This window comes from Anomaloglossus baeobatrachus, chromosome 4 (genome assembly GCF_048569485.1).
Source record: "Anomaloglossus baeobatrachus isolate aAnoBae1 chromosome 4, aAnoBae1.hap1, whole genome shotgun sequence".
Classification (NCBI taxonomy): Eukaryota; Metazoa; Chordata; class Amphibia; order Anura; family Aromobatidae; genus Anomaloglossus; species Anomaloglossus baeobatrachus.
In genome coordinates, this window is record NC_134356.1 from 197,270,446 (window position 1) to 197,287,430 (window position 16,985).

Genomic DNA, 16,985 nt, shown 5'->3' on the forward strand with positions numbered 1-16,985 from the left:
AGTGAAATGTGCCCACAAGGACTATTGTGAGACCTCCTTAAAATGTTAGACCACTGGTTATGAACTGGCTTTAACCACAAACTTTTGCATTGTAAAAAGTTACCTCCTTGGTATCAACCACTGAGTCTGCCTGTTGAGGGGCATGGCTCTGCACCAACAAGGGGGCACGCCTGTTTATGGGGCCTGCCCTCCAACACTCGGAAGCGGGTACGCCTGTTTATGGGGCCTACCTTACACCACTCTCCTCAGGAGAGGAAGATTGGAGGAAAGGTCTGGGGAATGTGATGGCCCAGACCTGGTCACCAAAAGGACCGGCGACCTACCTCCTGGAGGTTTTTGGGTGGGGTTCGGACATGTGGGTGGTTGGTGGTGGAATGGTACCTGGTATGTTTAAATGTAAATAATTGCCTCTGTGTGGGAAAAGTTTGTATTTACCTTTTTCTTTCTCTTGTCTTTGCAGCCCGAGGACGTGCTGATGATAACTAAGGGGGAATGTGGCGCCCCTGACCTGGTCAGGCACCACAGAGTATTGCACCCATGCGGGAGCAATGCTTCCAGGTAATCTCCAAAGGCCAAGATGAGGTGCACACACAAACATATAGTGACCAGGCCTCCCACATTACCAGAGGGGACCCTTGGGTAGCCAGAAGGGGTTAACTTTCAATTCCCAGCTAGGGGTGTGTTCAGGGGCTGGTTGCTAGGAAGCAGGGCAGAGAGAGAGAGGAAGAGGAGAGTCTGGAGGAAGAAGTTGAAGTGTGTGGAAGGGAGCAGAGGAGCTCTCGTGTCAGACAGGTCCTGAGGAGTGCAGTAGCTGAAAGCGGGGGAGAAAGGAGTACCGTGGGTCGGCCTGAAAACCATCCAGAGAGAGAAGGGTGGGTGAGTACGGAGATCCCGGTATCCGAGCACACAAGGGGAACTAGATCCCCAGTACAGGCAGCAGATCATCCAGAGCTGCTTAACCTACAGGTGGGGGGGGTACTTCATGCCCTCACCACGACTACACAGCGCTTGAGCCAAGCAGCAATCACCAGGCCCATAAGGGGACAGGGCCAGAAGCCATCCCACCAAGGCCACGCTGCCGGCAGACGAGCCAGAGAGAGGGGAGCAGGGTGGTAACAGCTTCCCTGGAGGGGTCCTACCACGCTTCAAGCAAAGGATCCTCCTAAAACAGAAAGAGTGCAAGGAGGGCGAGTGGACAGCTACCCTCAGAACGGCCTCCTGGAATTCCTGGTTCAACCTGGTTATCACAGTGTCGCTCGGGCATCTCACCGTGACCTCCAAACAGTGAGTAAACACGTTGAAAGACTTCTTGGACTGTGTTTGAGTCATTCTGCGACCTGTGGTCCCACACACATACACCGGGGCCTGGGGCTTGCCTCACTCTCAGGGGGCTAATATACTGACTGCACCCACCATCAGCCCCAGGCATCCCTTGATCTGCAGTGGCGGTCCCCGCTGACCGCAATACTGAGAGTGGCGTCACGACAATCAGAAAAGAAGGTTCCCTACCTGTGACCAGACTGTTCCATCCACGTGGAGTCCCTGAAGGTACTGCACCGACACATACTAGCGGGGCTTCACACATGCACATCCGCTCTACACCCCTCTCGGGCATCGATCTCCCTGCGCAGCTGCTGTTGCCGTCGCTCCCAGCCGGGAGCACTTTCTTTTTGCTCCGGTTCAGCGTGTGCGAGGGACGGGCCCAGGCAGAGTCCCTCCGTGTCGGCTACGACCGGCACCTTCAGTAATGAGGGACCCCGCTGTGACATGGCCTGCTCTGCCTCCTGGCAGCTGCATCCCCGCCGTGCCTCCGGTGCATCTTTGCTGACGGGCTCAGCCTTTGGCTTCTTCCATAGAAGCGGTTCAGGGTGGTCATGAGCTTCTGCTGCAGGTCGGTCCGCCGGGGCGGATTGGCAGGGTACCGCTACCGGTGGTGGTGGTAGCGGGCCTAGTGGCGGGGCAGCAGCAGCTAACGCGGGTAGCGGGAGAGGCAGCAGGGTGAACGGGTGTAGGCCGGGCCCCTCAGCCGCAGCGGCCGATCCCTCGGGAATACAGGGACGTGGGTCTCTTACCCGTTCCTCCAAATCTTCCTCCACCTCGCATCTCCACATAGCAGCCACCACTTCCACCATGTCGGCCTCCCGCTCCTCCAGGAGGAGCTGCCTGTGGACCTGCAGACGGCTGCTTAGCTGGACGGTCCGGACTTCCACCCACGCTGCCATGCCCGGCGCGGGGACCACGGTGTTGTTTGTCGGACTCAGCATCTTTAGCAGCGGCCTCCTCCAGGAACCAGTAAATGGCCGCAGGGTCCTGGCGTCCCTGCTTCCATAGCCGCGCTTACATGCGGCCAGCCGCCATCGCGTCCCCCTTAGCTCTTTTCGGCCCCTCCTCTCTCGGGGCGGGGTTTTGGCCTTCGCGCCTCTACTGCTCGAGAAGATGCTCGAGCGGGAACTTTTCGCGCCAAAGATGGCGGCTTCTGAAATTTTTCTGCCGGATGCCTCCGGCGGTAACAAGGCGCACCTCTACCTGACGGCAGAGCGGTAAGATCCTGTTCGTGACGCCAAGTTGTCGCGGGCGGGGAGGAGGGTGTCAGCACACCGCGCTCACCCCTTCTGCTCGGGTCCGGCAGCTGCTCCTGGTGGCTCGAGCTGTGGGCCGGATCCCGGGGTTTCTCGAGCGACACTCCTCGCCCGTGAGTGAAAGGGGGTGTTTGTTGGGTGTGGGGATTGTTATAGTTCGTGACGCCACCCACGGTTGTGGTGATTGCACCACCTCTGCTTAGTATGGGGGTCCCGGGGATGGTGATGCGGAGCAGCCAGGTGTTGTGTTGCCCCTCCGTGGGTAGGGGTTGGTGATCCCGGGGCCCGGTGATGAGATGTGAAGTGTAGGGCCTGGAGGGCGCAGGGACGCGGGGGCAGCGCTGTGCCTTGCGGCACTATGGTACTCACTCAGCCTGACACACGGACACAGTTTGTACGGTAAACCAACGGCTGGTAGGACGGTCCCACAGGCGGCTGCACCTGCACTCCCGGTAGGTGACGGTGACGTTTCTCTTCCTTGCACCTATGTTGTCTGATGGTAGCGGTGGATTCCCTCCGGTTACCCGCTCCCCGACTGCAATCTGGGCCGGAGGAGCTCTACACTTTGCCCGCAGGCGCTGGCCCTGGGGAAACTGGTGCCCTGGCGGTGGCGGTGTCTCCCCGGTAATGGTCGGGCTGTTGCCGTCAATCGGGACTTGGTTGCTGGGGGATCTGCGTCCCCGTCACTGACGGATTTGGCAAATCTGGCGACTCCTAGCCTTGCCGGGGTCCGAGAGGCCCCTGCCCTGGTGCTGACTGTCCTTCGGAACACTGCTCCAGACCACCGGGCACACAGCCAACGGGGTCCTTCCAGGAACTTCCAAACGGTCCCCCTCCAAACAGTCACCGCCGTCGCTGACCTTGCTGTTCTGGCCCTACACAAAGCTGGGCTCTCAGGCTTCCTTTCCTTCTGTCACTTTGCTTACTCTTCTCCTTTACACTTCTCTGCTTTCACTACTTTCACTTCGCTGTTTACTTTCTCACTTCAGCTCCTCACACTTGCCCTGCCTGGGCTCTCCTCCACTCCTTCCACTTCCTCCTCCCTGACAGTTCTGCCTGGTTTCTTCCTGCCTCCAGAGCTGTGAGCTCCTAGGTGGGCGGAGCCAACCGCCTGGCCCACCCCCTGGTGTGCATCATCAGTCTCCTGGAGGAAGGCAACAAGGATTTGTGGTTAGCTGTGATGTGCCTACCTGGAGTGTGGGGTGTGGTGGTGTTGTGACCTGTGTCCCCTGGCTTGCCCAGGGCGACACATCTGCTTCCTATAAAGAAGTGTCCTGCAGAATTCTTTAACTTTTTTAGCGTCATGGACACTTTATTATTGAACCGCGACTAGGGGTTATTTTCAGGGTAGGGCGTATATTTAAGCCTTACGCTGAAAATACTGAGAACTCCTGCTATAGCTTATTTTTGAGGAAGATCCTATTTTTGAAAAAACACTGTATTTCCTTTCTGTATTGAAGGGGTTGAGTGCCTTTTTTTCCTGCTGAGAATCCTTTTAGCTTTAAATCTCAGCATGTTGTACTTTATGACCACTTCCTTCCTATATTTAAACTCACTCCTAACTCTCTCCTATTCCGGTTATAGATCTTCTATACTGACCACTTTGGTGAAGTTGTTCCAGTTGAAGCTGTGGAGTTCTTTCCAGTAGACGCTGTGAAATCCCTCTCTGGAGAAGCTTTGGAGTTCCTTCTTGTGTTTTGTCTGCTTGTTTGCCTCTCTCCTTGTGTGGTCTTATTGCAGTATTAAGACTAGTGTCTTGCTGCCCTATACACTAGGGTCAGCGAGGGTCTGGGAACATGATCGCACACAGGTGGAAGGATCCGTCTAGGGATTATAAGAAGCGCAGGGTTCAAACTCAGGTGAGTGTTAAGGGGTGATCTTTTTCCCTCTCCCTATCGCCAGGGCCTCACTTTTACCTTTTCCCTGGTGTTCACCTGTTGTTACACTGTAAGCGAAATGTGTCCTCGCTACTGCAGGTCATCTTCTTGGTCATGTGACAGCTATTTCGACTTGCCGTGTCTTCCAAAGCATTAGAATGAGGCTCCATAGGCCTACATTGTAAAAGTGACTTGAAATAGAAGTAATCTGTCTCAGAAGAAAACCGAAGTGGCCTTGGAAACCAGAGAAGATGCCGATTAAGTATATTACCGCACTAAGGGTACCGTCTCACTAAACGACGTACCAGTGATTCTGACCATGATGTGACCTGGTCAGGATCGCTGGTGCATCGCTACATGGTCGCTGGTGAGCTGTCAATCAGGCAGATCTCACCAGCGACCAGTGACCAGCCACCAGCGATTCGTGGAAAGGCTGCTGCGCTTGGTAACCAAGGTAAATCTCGGGTATATTTACCCTGGTTACCAGCGCACACCACTTAGCGCTGGCTCCCTGCACTCGTAGCCAGGGTACACATCAGGTTACTAAGCAAAGCGCTTTGCTTAGTTACCCGATGTGTACTCTGGCTACGTGTGCAGGGAGCCGCCACTGGCAGCCTGAGAGCGGCGTACGCTAGTTACCAAGGTAAATATCCAGTAACCAAGCAAAGCGCTTCGCTTAGTTACCCGATGTTTACCTTGGTTACCAGCGTCCGCAGCTTCCAGACGTTGGCTCCCTGCTCCCTGCACATTCAGATCGTTGCTCTCTCGCTGTCAAACGCAGCGATGTGTGTTTCATAGCGGGAGAGCAACGAGCAAAAAATGAACCAGAGCAGTGTGTAACGATCAGCGATTTCACAGCAGGGGCCAGGTCGCTGCTTAGTGTCACACACAGCGAGATCGCTGATGAGGTCACTGGTGCGTCACAAAACCTGTGACTCAGCAGCCATCTTGCTAGCGATCTCGCTATGTGAGAAGTACCCCTTACACTACACTATACCATATAAACATTTACACAGGTTTAGGCATTAAAAATTTTGCTTAAAGAGGGCTTCTTTAAGTAAAAATATGTAGACACTGATAAAAGTAAGCCCTTCATGTGTGGATCAGTTAAGCCAGCATGTGAGTGGTGCTCAGCTTGGTTGGTTATGTTGAACAGACCCAACACTGGAAGTAGTATGATAGTCTCTACTCGGTTATTGCTGCTTCGACCACAAGCTCCAGGTCCACTCGGCAGGGAGCTGATCATAGTACTGGATAAAAAGAAAAAAATGTGTTCAGTGTTGTCCAGAGGCTGTAATGAGACAGGACTTTTCAGGAAGATAAATAATTTTTATGGACTACCTGTGGTGCCCCTGAATATATCAGGGTGCCACAGGGAACTGCATTCTGTCACCCAGGGTGCATGGCCTACTCCCCTATGGTTCCAGGTTCCTAAGAAACCGGAGTCGCTGCTAGTAGCACCACAAATCCCAATCATACCTCACATCATGACCTGTCAGACACACCGGTGGGTTGGTTAAGCTCGAATAGGGCCACCCAACTGGTGAGAGGGAGGAAGACAGCAGAGTAGTGAGAGCCCTCAAGGAGTGAGGAGCTGGAGTAGTAGCTCCCGGGGAGCTAGACCGAGGTTGGGTCGCAGACAGTGGTCTGGGACCAGAGGAGTCGGGGACCGGTGACAGTGACATTGGAAGAGGGTGTGACGGACATAGTCTAGGATGCTTGTTGGCATCAAACACCCAAAATAACTGACCGGTACCGAGCACAACGGGGTACAGGACCCTAGTTCAGGAGCCGATTCAACGTCCTGATAATTAACCTGGGAGGGAGAGTCTCCTTATGAACTTCCCTAAGAGCTCAGAGATTGAAGGCGACAGCACACCGCTGGGGATAGGGCTTTCCAGTAAAGCAGCCCACTGAAATCCCAAGTGCCAGCCATCAAGAGCACAGCTACCCTAGACATAGTGAGAGGGGTCCCAACAGCTTCAAGCCAAAGGGCCAAAACAGACAACTAAATTGTGCATGAAGGTGGGCTCCGGATTACCAAGTGACAACAGTGGAAGCGGATACCTGGACGGGCTCCCCGCAGTGACAGTGAGGCACAGAGACTTTGGTTTACCTTCGGTGTGAGTGTCTACTTTATAATCCTCATCCAGCACCACGACTACCCACAGTGAGTACCCTGGTACCCTTGCACCCTGCGTTCATAAATAAGCCACCAAAACCCCAGAGGCCGGGGCCTTCCCTACCTGCGGAGGGACTGACACCTTGCTGCTCCACACAATCTGCCCCGGAACTCCTTCCAGCAGCGGCGGTACTCCCATTACCGCAACCCGAGGTGGCATCACGAACTTCTCCCCTGTTAATAATCCCCTTTCAAGGATCGGAGTGTCTGCCGAGCCTGGGTTCGGACCCCTCGAGCCACGACCAACCCGGATCCGAGCACCCCGGTCTGTGCCGGGGCGGCACACTACTCGTTTCCATCCCCTTCATCAGATGTACCTGTTGAAGGGAACTGACCATCCCTGAAATTTCTAATCCATTAAAAGTATTCATCTTCCTGAATCTTGTCTAATCCATGACATCACACACATTTTTTCTTTTTATCCAATTCTTTAAGTTAAAAGGGTTGTACCCTTATTAAAAAAAATACATTGCCAAAATATCTAAAAATTCAATGGCTCCAGCGCCGATGATTTATACAAGGCAACAGTGACGACAAGCTGAACCAGCGTATGCCCACTCCAGCCAATCCTTACCTGCATCAGGTATGTCATTACGTATAGCCCATGTCTTATGCTGCCTGGAGCAAAAGGCGATTTAACCTCTTAACGACACAGCAGGTCTGGTCTTTGAGAACACAGTACATTGTTTTTCTCATAGTGTTCTAGAAGTCCTCGCTTTTTAATTCTTCCATATGAGCCATACAAGTTTCAGTTTTTTTATGGGACAAATTGTATTTTCTAATGATAATATATGATGTGTTGACATTAAAACCTTGTATTATTTTTAATGGCAAGGGGGGACGACTGCTATTCTGTGTTTTTGTTTTTTTTTTGCTTGTTTGTTTTATATACAGTGTTAATCATAACACTTTTTTATTTTTTTTTCACTCAAGTCTTCCTAATCTTGTTCAATAAAATCTATTAGAAAAGAAACATTTGTTTTGTATAGATATAGTCTTGGAGGCATACCTTTTTCATTTTTCCATTAACACCAATGTATAAGGACTTGATTTTGCAAGATTATTATTATTTATTTTTAGAGTATCATTGATGCTATGGTGTTGTACATGAGAAAGGGTAACATACAAAATACACATATAAGTTACAGTAATCTAACAATGACATACTGGAACAGAGGGGAGAAGTCCTGGCCTTGGGGGTTTACTAATGTGAAATTTTTATAAAATGTGTAATTATAAATGATACCAATTATGTATTATTTTTACAATTTTATAATAAAGAAAAAGTAAAAAGGAAAACGGTGTTTTTTTATTGTTTCTTTTCTTTTTTTAACATTTCTTAACTTTTTGCTTTAGTCCTGCCTGGGTACTTGAATGTAAATGAACTTTATAACTCATGTAATACACTGCAATATTGGTAACTCTGGATGGCGCTAGTAGAAGAACTATTGGCAGCCATTTGGGCCCCCAGTGTAATGACAACAATGAGGTCATGCTGAGGTAGGACGATGAGCTGACAGTGGAGTTGTAGCGCTCCTGAGCCACTCAGGTCGCTACTAGGTACTGTATCCTCACCAGGAAGCAGGGGCTTCCCCCAGGGACCTGGAACACCAGTGCCAGTGTACCGCTCCCGTGTCAGCGGCCGAGCTGCTCGGATCCGGAACCGCGGTGGCTCGTGGGGTCTCCGGACCCGGGGATTCGTCTGGACACTCGAGTTTAAAAAAGGGAGTATGTACAAGGGAGTTAGAAGTTCGTGACGCCACCGACGGTGCGTGGTAAGGTGGAGTACCACCACTGCTGTTGAGGAGCCCGGTGGCGGTGGTATGGCAGCAAGGTGTTTAACCCCTCCGTGGGTAGGGGGTTGTGTGCCCCAGGACCCGGTGATCTCAGTGAAGGGGTGCCGTTGGGAAGGGAAAGGGTTTCTGCGTACTCACTCAGTCCAAGAATACTGACACCGACAGCTTGTAAACCAAAATTCTGAGCACCGCTGCAGCTAGGAGGGAGCACGCTTGGATCCGTGCCCTTGGTGTTGCTTGTTAGCCTGTGACCTTTTCCGTGGCACCTTCTCACTGCTGGACTCTATAGTATGGAACTAATCGGGGCCCGCTCACCCGTATGGCTAACGGAGTGAGCTTGCTCTCAGGGTTCACGCTTGGGATTTGATAGACTGTGTTTTTGGGAAAAGTCCTATCCCATCGGTGCGCTAGTACCCCGATTTTGGAGCGGGTGAGGGATGAATCTTGAAGACTCCACCCCCGTCGGGTAAATTACCAGGACGCTTGAAACTACTTCCTGGCCTAGGGTCCGCGTATCCCGTCGTGCCCTGGCCCCTACCCGGAGATGGCTCAAGGCCGCCGGCTGCCCTCCTTGGCAATCCGTGCCCCTTGACACGATCCCCTGGGACCGGGGTTCCAGCTCCTACCAGGCCCAGACCAACGTCTGCCACCTAGGAGACTTCAGTAGCCCTGCTCCTCACCAGTGACCTCTCCCTCTCAGAGAGTCATGCTCTACCTCCTACTCCTTCCACTCCTTTTCACTTCTCCTCTACTTCTCCTTTCACTTTTTCACTTCCCTACCAACCCCCCAATTTGGCGGCCCTATTCCCTTCAGGCCCCCCAATGGTGTGTCTGGTGGGTATGGTGTAAAGTGTTCCTAGGGTTTTGACTGGCTCTGATCTTAGCAACACCAAAGAACAGGGTTCCGCAACCAAGGAGGATTGGATACTGTGCTGAAGGGCAGGTTGCACAATACCCTGTGATGACCTGGTAGGCCAGGGCGTCACACCAGTAACACCTAGAAACACCAAAATCCCAGCTTCCACTCCACACCAGGGGTAATTGGCTAGTTGGACACAAGGGGATGGCCACCTAGAGGGCGGAGCCAGACCAGGGAACTAGACAGCCTGGTGGGAGGGGACAGCAGTCAGTCTAGAGGAGTCTAGAGTAGTGAGTGAAAGTGGAAAGACTTGCCTATAGCTGGGTTGTGTAACGGTGACCTGGGTGCACAGGAGAGTGGTCGCCAGGGAAGGTACACCCGAGTACTGCTGGACCAGAGCAACGACGGGGCACAGGGCCCTAGGTCAGGTGTCAGTTTCATACAACCTTGCAAATACCTGCACAGTGAGGGGACCTTCACAGACCTCACTGACCTACAGATCCGGGGGCAACAGCAGTAAAGCAAGGATCAGGTTTTGGAACACAGACCAGCCCTACATGGTCCACACTGCCTGCCGTACAGACAAGGAGACTGCCACAAAAAGGGACAGTCGGGGCCCAAACGCTCCATGTTACGGGGACCCAACCACACTGAGGGTGCAGGGGACAGAGCAACCGAGTCATCAATTGGCACTGGAACCACAGGGACCTGAACCAGCTGTCCGAGAGTCAAGAGTGAGTAGAGACTGTTAACTACAACCCACGGTGTGGCCTCCCTTACTCCATTATACATATCCCGAGTTCAGCCCTACCTGCGGAGGGCCTACTACCACAGCTGCCATTACCACCAGCCCTAGAGATAATCAACTTGGCGGTTTCACCATCTTAACCGCAACCCGCAGGTGGCGTCACACAAATGACTTTAATCTCCCATGTAAATACTCCCCATTAAAAAAGACTCAGGGCACGGGACCGGGCAACGGCCACCAAAGTGACATTTACCAGTGATACACTGCCCGGGACCGAGTACCCCATTTCCTGGGCGACACAGAGTCCACTCCCTCTGTCTAACCACTTAGATACCGCGCTTGCTATTAACAAGAGCAGTTAAGTGGTTTACCTGTGAGGATCGGTGTTTTCATCTTTCCCTGTAGTTTCTGCAGGAACTCACCTGTCTCTCTCTCTCTCTCTCTCCAGCCATGGTAAGTCAGACAGCTGGAAGGTGCATTTTTATTTTGCCCCGCACAGCCTAAAAATAACAGCCCACAATTGCCCTAGAAGTGGCACAGTAATATGATGGGCCAATTCTGTCACTCTACTCAGGTCTTCCTGATTGTCCTGGTGCAGTGGCAATTGGAGTAAAATTTTGGGGGTTGATGTCAGCAGTGAATTGACAGCAGGCATCAAGCCCAGGAGTTAGTAATGGAGAGGCAACTCTCAGACACCCCCATTACTAACCCTGCATGTGTACAGTTAAAAAAACACAGGAAAAAAATTGTTTATTTGAGTAAAGACTCCCCCTCGTCTATTAAAAAGAAATCCTCAAAGTTCAGATGTAATCCAATGGTGTAATGTCCCATGACTCCCATCGATTCCTATAGAGCTTACTACCGGTCAGCAGCAGGCTGGAATTTCTCACGAGCATGGCAAATTTGTGAACAATATTTGAGAGAAAAGGCCTTTTGTGTACATAAAAAAAGTCTTAGATCTTTGAGTTCAGCTCATGAAAAATGGTAAAAAAGAGAAAAGTGTTCTGTTTATCTTTTGGATCAGTGTATGTATTAGTTAGACACTTCATACTGATATTGTCCTAATTAGGAAAAAAATAAAAAAAATAGTCATTCTTTAGTTTTTGTGTTTTTTTTTTACTCCAAAGAAACTTGCTGTCATTTTTTATATTGCAAATTTTTATCGTCTTTTTACAAAGATGTATGTTAAAAAATCCCAGAGCAATAAAACAAAAAAAAAAGATGGTGAACCTGGTCAATCATAGGAACATCGTATTTCGTGGAAGTACACATTAATATGTCAGAGAGTTGACATAAACTGTGAACACCAGAATTCTAAGTATTTGAGTAACCTTTTGAGGAGACCACTGAATGTCTAGGACATGTTGTTCTAGCGAGAGCCTGATTCTTCACGTGAAATACGCTCAATGGAGAAAAATTCTCACTAAATTCCAGAGAACTCCTTAAAGAACACACAGCTGTCCACCTACTGTCTAAACACCAAGCGTCTATTTTGACTGTCGCTTTTCCTTCCTTCTTGTATAGGTGATCTATATGGTATAAATATTTGTTACTGTTCTGATTGTCACACAATGTTATAGGTTTTTTTTTAATTTATTTTCAAACGATCCATATGGATTAGAGAACTATAAAATATATGCATGACCAAGATAAGATCTTTTTTTTTTTGCGGGGGGAGAGTAGTCTTGATCTATTTCCTTGAACTAACTCAACACAAAACACATCCGTAGTGGAAGGCCATATCTTTCTAAATATGTTCTTTATCATCACAATAGCCTCCATACTAAAATGTAAGAAGAAAAATACATACACACAAGAATTCTTTATATTCTTTCAAGTTTGTAGCTATATCTATAATAATACACTTTTTTGCTGGGTCTGTTTAGGCTTTTCCACGCGAAGGCATCCAGTAAAATAATGTGGTGTACGTTTGTTTTTTTTTTACAGGTCTATATGTAATAGACATCACTCAGTCGCATTCATTAAAGGCGTCTTCTCATCATGAGCCATGGATATAATTCAATTTGTTGTAAAAGCAATCAATTTTGTACTTTACCTGTTATTAAAGTGAATCTGTCAGCAGGTTGACAGCAGCATAATGTAGGCAGAGAGATTCTGAATCCAACGATGTATCACTTATATTACTTGGTGCAGCTGTACTGACACAACAGACTTTTTAGGTTTAGCCATGCAGCAGAGCTCAGAAAGCTACCCTCAAACACACCAGGCTCTCTGAATACAAATTCCCCCATATTGTTTTTCTTTTGAGTGACCTTGTCTTTGTTTTTTTTTTAAAAAATGTGTGTTGATAAATTAAATATTAATTTTTTTTGAGTAATAAAAAGGAAAAAACATTGGTATATTATACTTGTTACTCTTGTTTTTTTTATTCTCTATATACAATGTCTACAGACAGTGAGCTGATAATCACAGCAGAGGGTTGTGCCGGACTAGCTTACCTATTTTAGCCATCCCAATCTCCTAGAGCTAAAATTGCAGGCAAACAACTGCACACAGTGTGATAAGAGAGGCATCCCTGAAATCTGTGTGTTAAAATCTACAGCATACTGTCTTCAGATTACATAGTGAAAACCTGCTGACAGATTCCCTTTAATTAAATCAAATTATTTTTTATGTTATTATTTTATTTTGTTTGCTGCTAATTGTGAAGGTTGCAGTCAATCAGAAGTGGCTGGTCTCTAAAGCGGGTTTTACACGCTACAAGATCGCTACAGCGATCTCGTTGGGGTCACGGATTTTGTGACGCACATCCGGCCGCTGTAGCGATCTCGTTGTGTGTGACTCCAAGGAGCGATTTTGGATCGTTGCAAAAACGTCCAAAATTGCTCCTCTTTGACATGGGGGTCCTCTCCCAATTATCGCTGCTGTCGCTTGGGCAAAGTTGATCCTCGTCCCTGCTGCAGCACACATCGCTACGTGTGACGCCGCAGGAACTAGGAACCTCTCCTTACCTGCCACACGACAGCAATGAGGAAGGAAGAAGGTGGGCAGGATGTTCGTCCTGCTCATCTCCGCCCCTCCGCTTTGATTGGGCGGCCGCTTAGTGACACCGCTGTGACGCCGAGCGAATTGCCCCCTTGGAAAGGAGGCAGTTCGCCGGTCACAGCGACGTCGCCGAGCAGGTAAGTACGTGTGAGTCTGCCGTAGCGATAATGTTCGCTACGGCAGCGATCTTCACATATCAGCATAACGATAGGGGTGGGTGCTATAACGCTCGCCATCGCTAGCATCGGCTAGCGATGTTGCAGCGTGTAAAGCCACCCTAAGGCAAAGAGTGCAGGACTTACTAGCTCTTTCCAGCACAGTTTCTTAACATTCACTGGTTGTAACCAGCTTTAGTGTTACTGTGGTCCTCCAATGCTTGAGAGGCAAATCAAAATATGCTCTTCACTTTCAAAACAGCATTAATTCTTCTACATAAACTTGCACACCGTTTTTGAAGGACCTCGGCAGGGACATTGTTCCAAACAACTTGTGGAACTAAAGTAGTGGGGAAGTAGACCTGCCCAAATCTCAGATAGACATAATGATGTTGCGATCAGGGTTCTGTGGTGCCAAATCATCACTTCCAGAACTCCTTGCTTTTTTAGCTGAAGTTACTGTATATATCCGTTTTATAAGATACACTGGATCATAAGACGCACCCCAAATTTAGAGATAAAAAAGTTAAAAAAAAATATAGGGTCTGTCTTATAATCCGGTGATGTCTTACTGGAGGGGGCGTCAGCGGTGGTGGAGCGGGGTCACAGGAGACAGGGGTGGTGCTTGAGTACAGCGATGCTGCGGGCGGTGCAGAGGGGGTTGCTCTGTGCTGGTGCTCACTGAGGGCAGTGAGGCACTGGCCATTCTGAAGATGTCAGTGGTGCAGGCTTCAAAGAATTACCGGCCAGAGTTCACCCGTGTGCAGATGAGAGCGTATGGCAGCCCCCATATAGCGGTGGATTCCGCATCTGACAGCCCACACAGTGTGTTCCCTCACACATGTGCTACTGAGGAAGGTCCACATAGGACCGAAAACGTTTTGTTACGCACATGAATAAATATTTCTTCAAATCATCTTGGGAGTGCCTTGTATACTTCTCAGATGAGAGCTTAAGCCGAGAGCTCCATGTGTGCACGTGCCGACTCTCGGCGCCATTATTTGAAGCCATTACCACCGACATCTTAGGAATGACCTTCGCCTCGCCGTCCGCCACCCAGAGTCTCGCTGAACGCCACCCAGAGCCTTGTTGCACGCCGCCCAGAGCCTTGCTGGCCACCGCACAGAGCCTCGCTGTCCGCCACATAGAGCCTCACTGCCTGCTGCACAGAGCCTCACAGAGCAGCGGTACTCGCCGCAAAGAGCTGCACAGAGCAGCACCACCCACCGCACAGAGCAGCGCCGCAGAGAGCCAAACAGAGCAGTGCTCACAGCACAGCATACATCATGCCCTGCCTCCTGTGACCCCTCTCCACCACCCCGGTAAGCTACATTTGGATTTTAAGACGCACCCCTTATTTTCCTGGTGGTCACACCAAATAATAATTTGATTTAAATTTGTCTTTTGTGCATTTTGATAATTTATAAAAATAAAACATTTTCCAAGTTTGCAGTCTATTTCCATCCGTACGTCGCTAAAGTATCTTAATTGCATCCTAATCTCTTATCCAAAACCAATTGTGGCCCCCTCCTCCAGCCTAACCTGCCGTGTTATAGCACCTCTTTCGGAGTAGGTACCAACCTACGTGTTTTGTTAACTTTTATTTCTTCTTCTTCATGTACTTTTGATAAACTACTTCCAAAGTCCTCTGATATTGTATGGGTAGCATTGAACCGCAGCGATAAAGGTGAAATATGTGATTGTTCTTGTCCCTATCTGGTAGGAAAGCATCTTTCTACTGTTCCAGGATAACTCACCAGGAATAATTAAAGTATTGTCACCCTTGTCATAGATCACGACTAGTTTTAGTGCGTGGTCTGAACATTTTGCCCTTTTGTTAAAGACAAAATGTACAAACGGTTTAGACAGCGTTAGTGCTATATATAGAAGCCTGTTTATTTCACATATAACATCCTGTGACAAGCGCTCTTTTGTAGCCTGGTCGACATGCTTGGTGGTTTGTACCACAACTCCTTTTCTTAGAATAAGCTGCATTACATCACTTTGAAGCCTTGTTGGTTCTTTAAATAAGACAGGTCACTATTATTCTCAGTTTTTTGCTATACCTGGGTATGTTCAGAATGTGTTTACTCACTGTGTGCTTTTATTTTGCCTTTTTTTTTGAGTTGTTGATTGAGAGAACTTGTGATTTTAAGACTTGATCCACCAAGACAGGTTTTGTTGCCTTTGTATTTAGTCTAAAATCATTCATAGTTCCTCAAGTTAGGAGAGTAATAAATAGGTCATCTCATGAAGACAACCCTGTTCATATACTTATTAGGGAATATGGCCATCACACATGGTAGGTGACCTATTCTCTATAGCAGAGAGCCACAAAGTATGTTCTACGTCATTAATGTGCATGCGATACCATGTTTCTCCAGCTGTGGTTGCAGGGGCATTTTATGGCTGACTTTTGTTGATCACCTGGGGTTTCTGAAATTAGACCAGTTGGTCAGTAGGGCAGTTGACCCTAGAAAAAGCATTGTCTTCATGAGATATTGGCTGAAAAGTATCCACCAAGAATAGACTTGTGAATAGTACTAGAAAGATACATTTTGTGCCATTAGGCTATGTTCACACACTACATCTTTTCTTAACCACAAAGATGCAGCATTTTTGGCCCCAAAAACGCACAAGCGGCAAAAAAGCATCAAAAAATGCATGCGTTTTTTTACATGTTTTTGACGTGTTTTTACCACATTTCACCCAATGCGTTTTTTTAAGTCAAATCTATGGACTGCAAGGGCTCAAAAATGCTGGAAAAATTTAAAAAGAATTAACATGCTGCATCTTCAAAAACGCAGCCAAGATGCAGCCAAAAAAAGATGCCCAGTGTGGACAGCAAAATTGAAATCTCATAGACTTTGCTGGAGGAAGGAAATGCATGCATTTAGGGGCATATTTGTGACCTCAAAATGCACCAAAAATGCAGTAAAAGATGCAGGGTGTGAACATAGCCTTAGTGGTACTTTGCACACTACGACATTGCAAGCCGATGTTGCGATGCCGAGCGCGATAGTCCCTGCCCCCGTCATCATTGTGATAGCTGCTGTAGCGAACATTATCGCTACGGCTGCTTCACATACACTCACCTGCCGTGCGACATCGCTCTGGCCGGCGACCCGCCTCCTTATTAAGGGGGCGGGTCGTGCCGCGTCACTGCGACGTCACACGGCAGGCGGCCAATAGGAGCAGAGGGGCGGAGATGAGCGGGATGTAAACATCCCGCCCACCTCCTTCCTTCCGCATTGCAGCCGGGACGCAGGTAGGAGATGTTCCTCGCTCCTGCAATTTCACACACAGCGATGTGTGCTGCTGCTGGAGTGAGGAACAACATCGGACCGTCGCATCAGCGTAATTAAGGAATTCGCCAACGCTACACCGATGATACGATTACGACGCTTTTGCGCTCGTTAAGCGTATCATCTAGGATTTACACACTACGATGTCGAGAGCGACGCAGGAAGTGCGTCACTTTCGACATGACCCCACCGACATCGCACCTGCGATGTCGTAGTGTGAAAGTACCCCTTACTGGAAGTACAGTTTCTTTCTATACACATTTTTGTATATATATTTATTACAAGAATTAAACAGTAACTATCATTTTAATTTTTATTTCATAAATCAATAGTGCATTTGAAAATATACAGTTTTTAACAAATTATCAAAGAAATCTGCTGCTTTCTCATCCTGAAATAATCCTTCATTCTCAATTCACAAGTAAAATCTGTCATTAGTGAATACAGATTTGACCATTATTGAGATATAAAATGACAG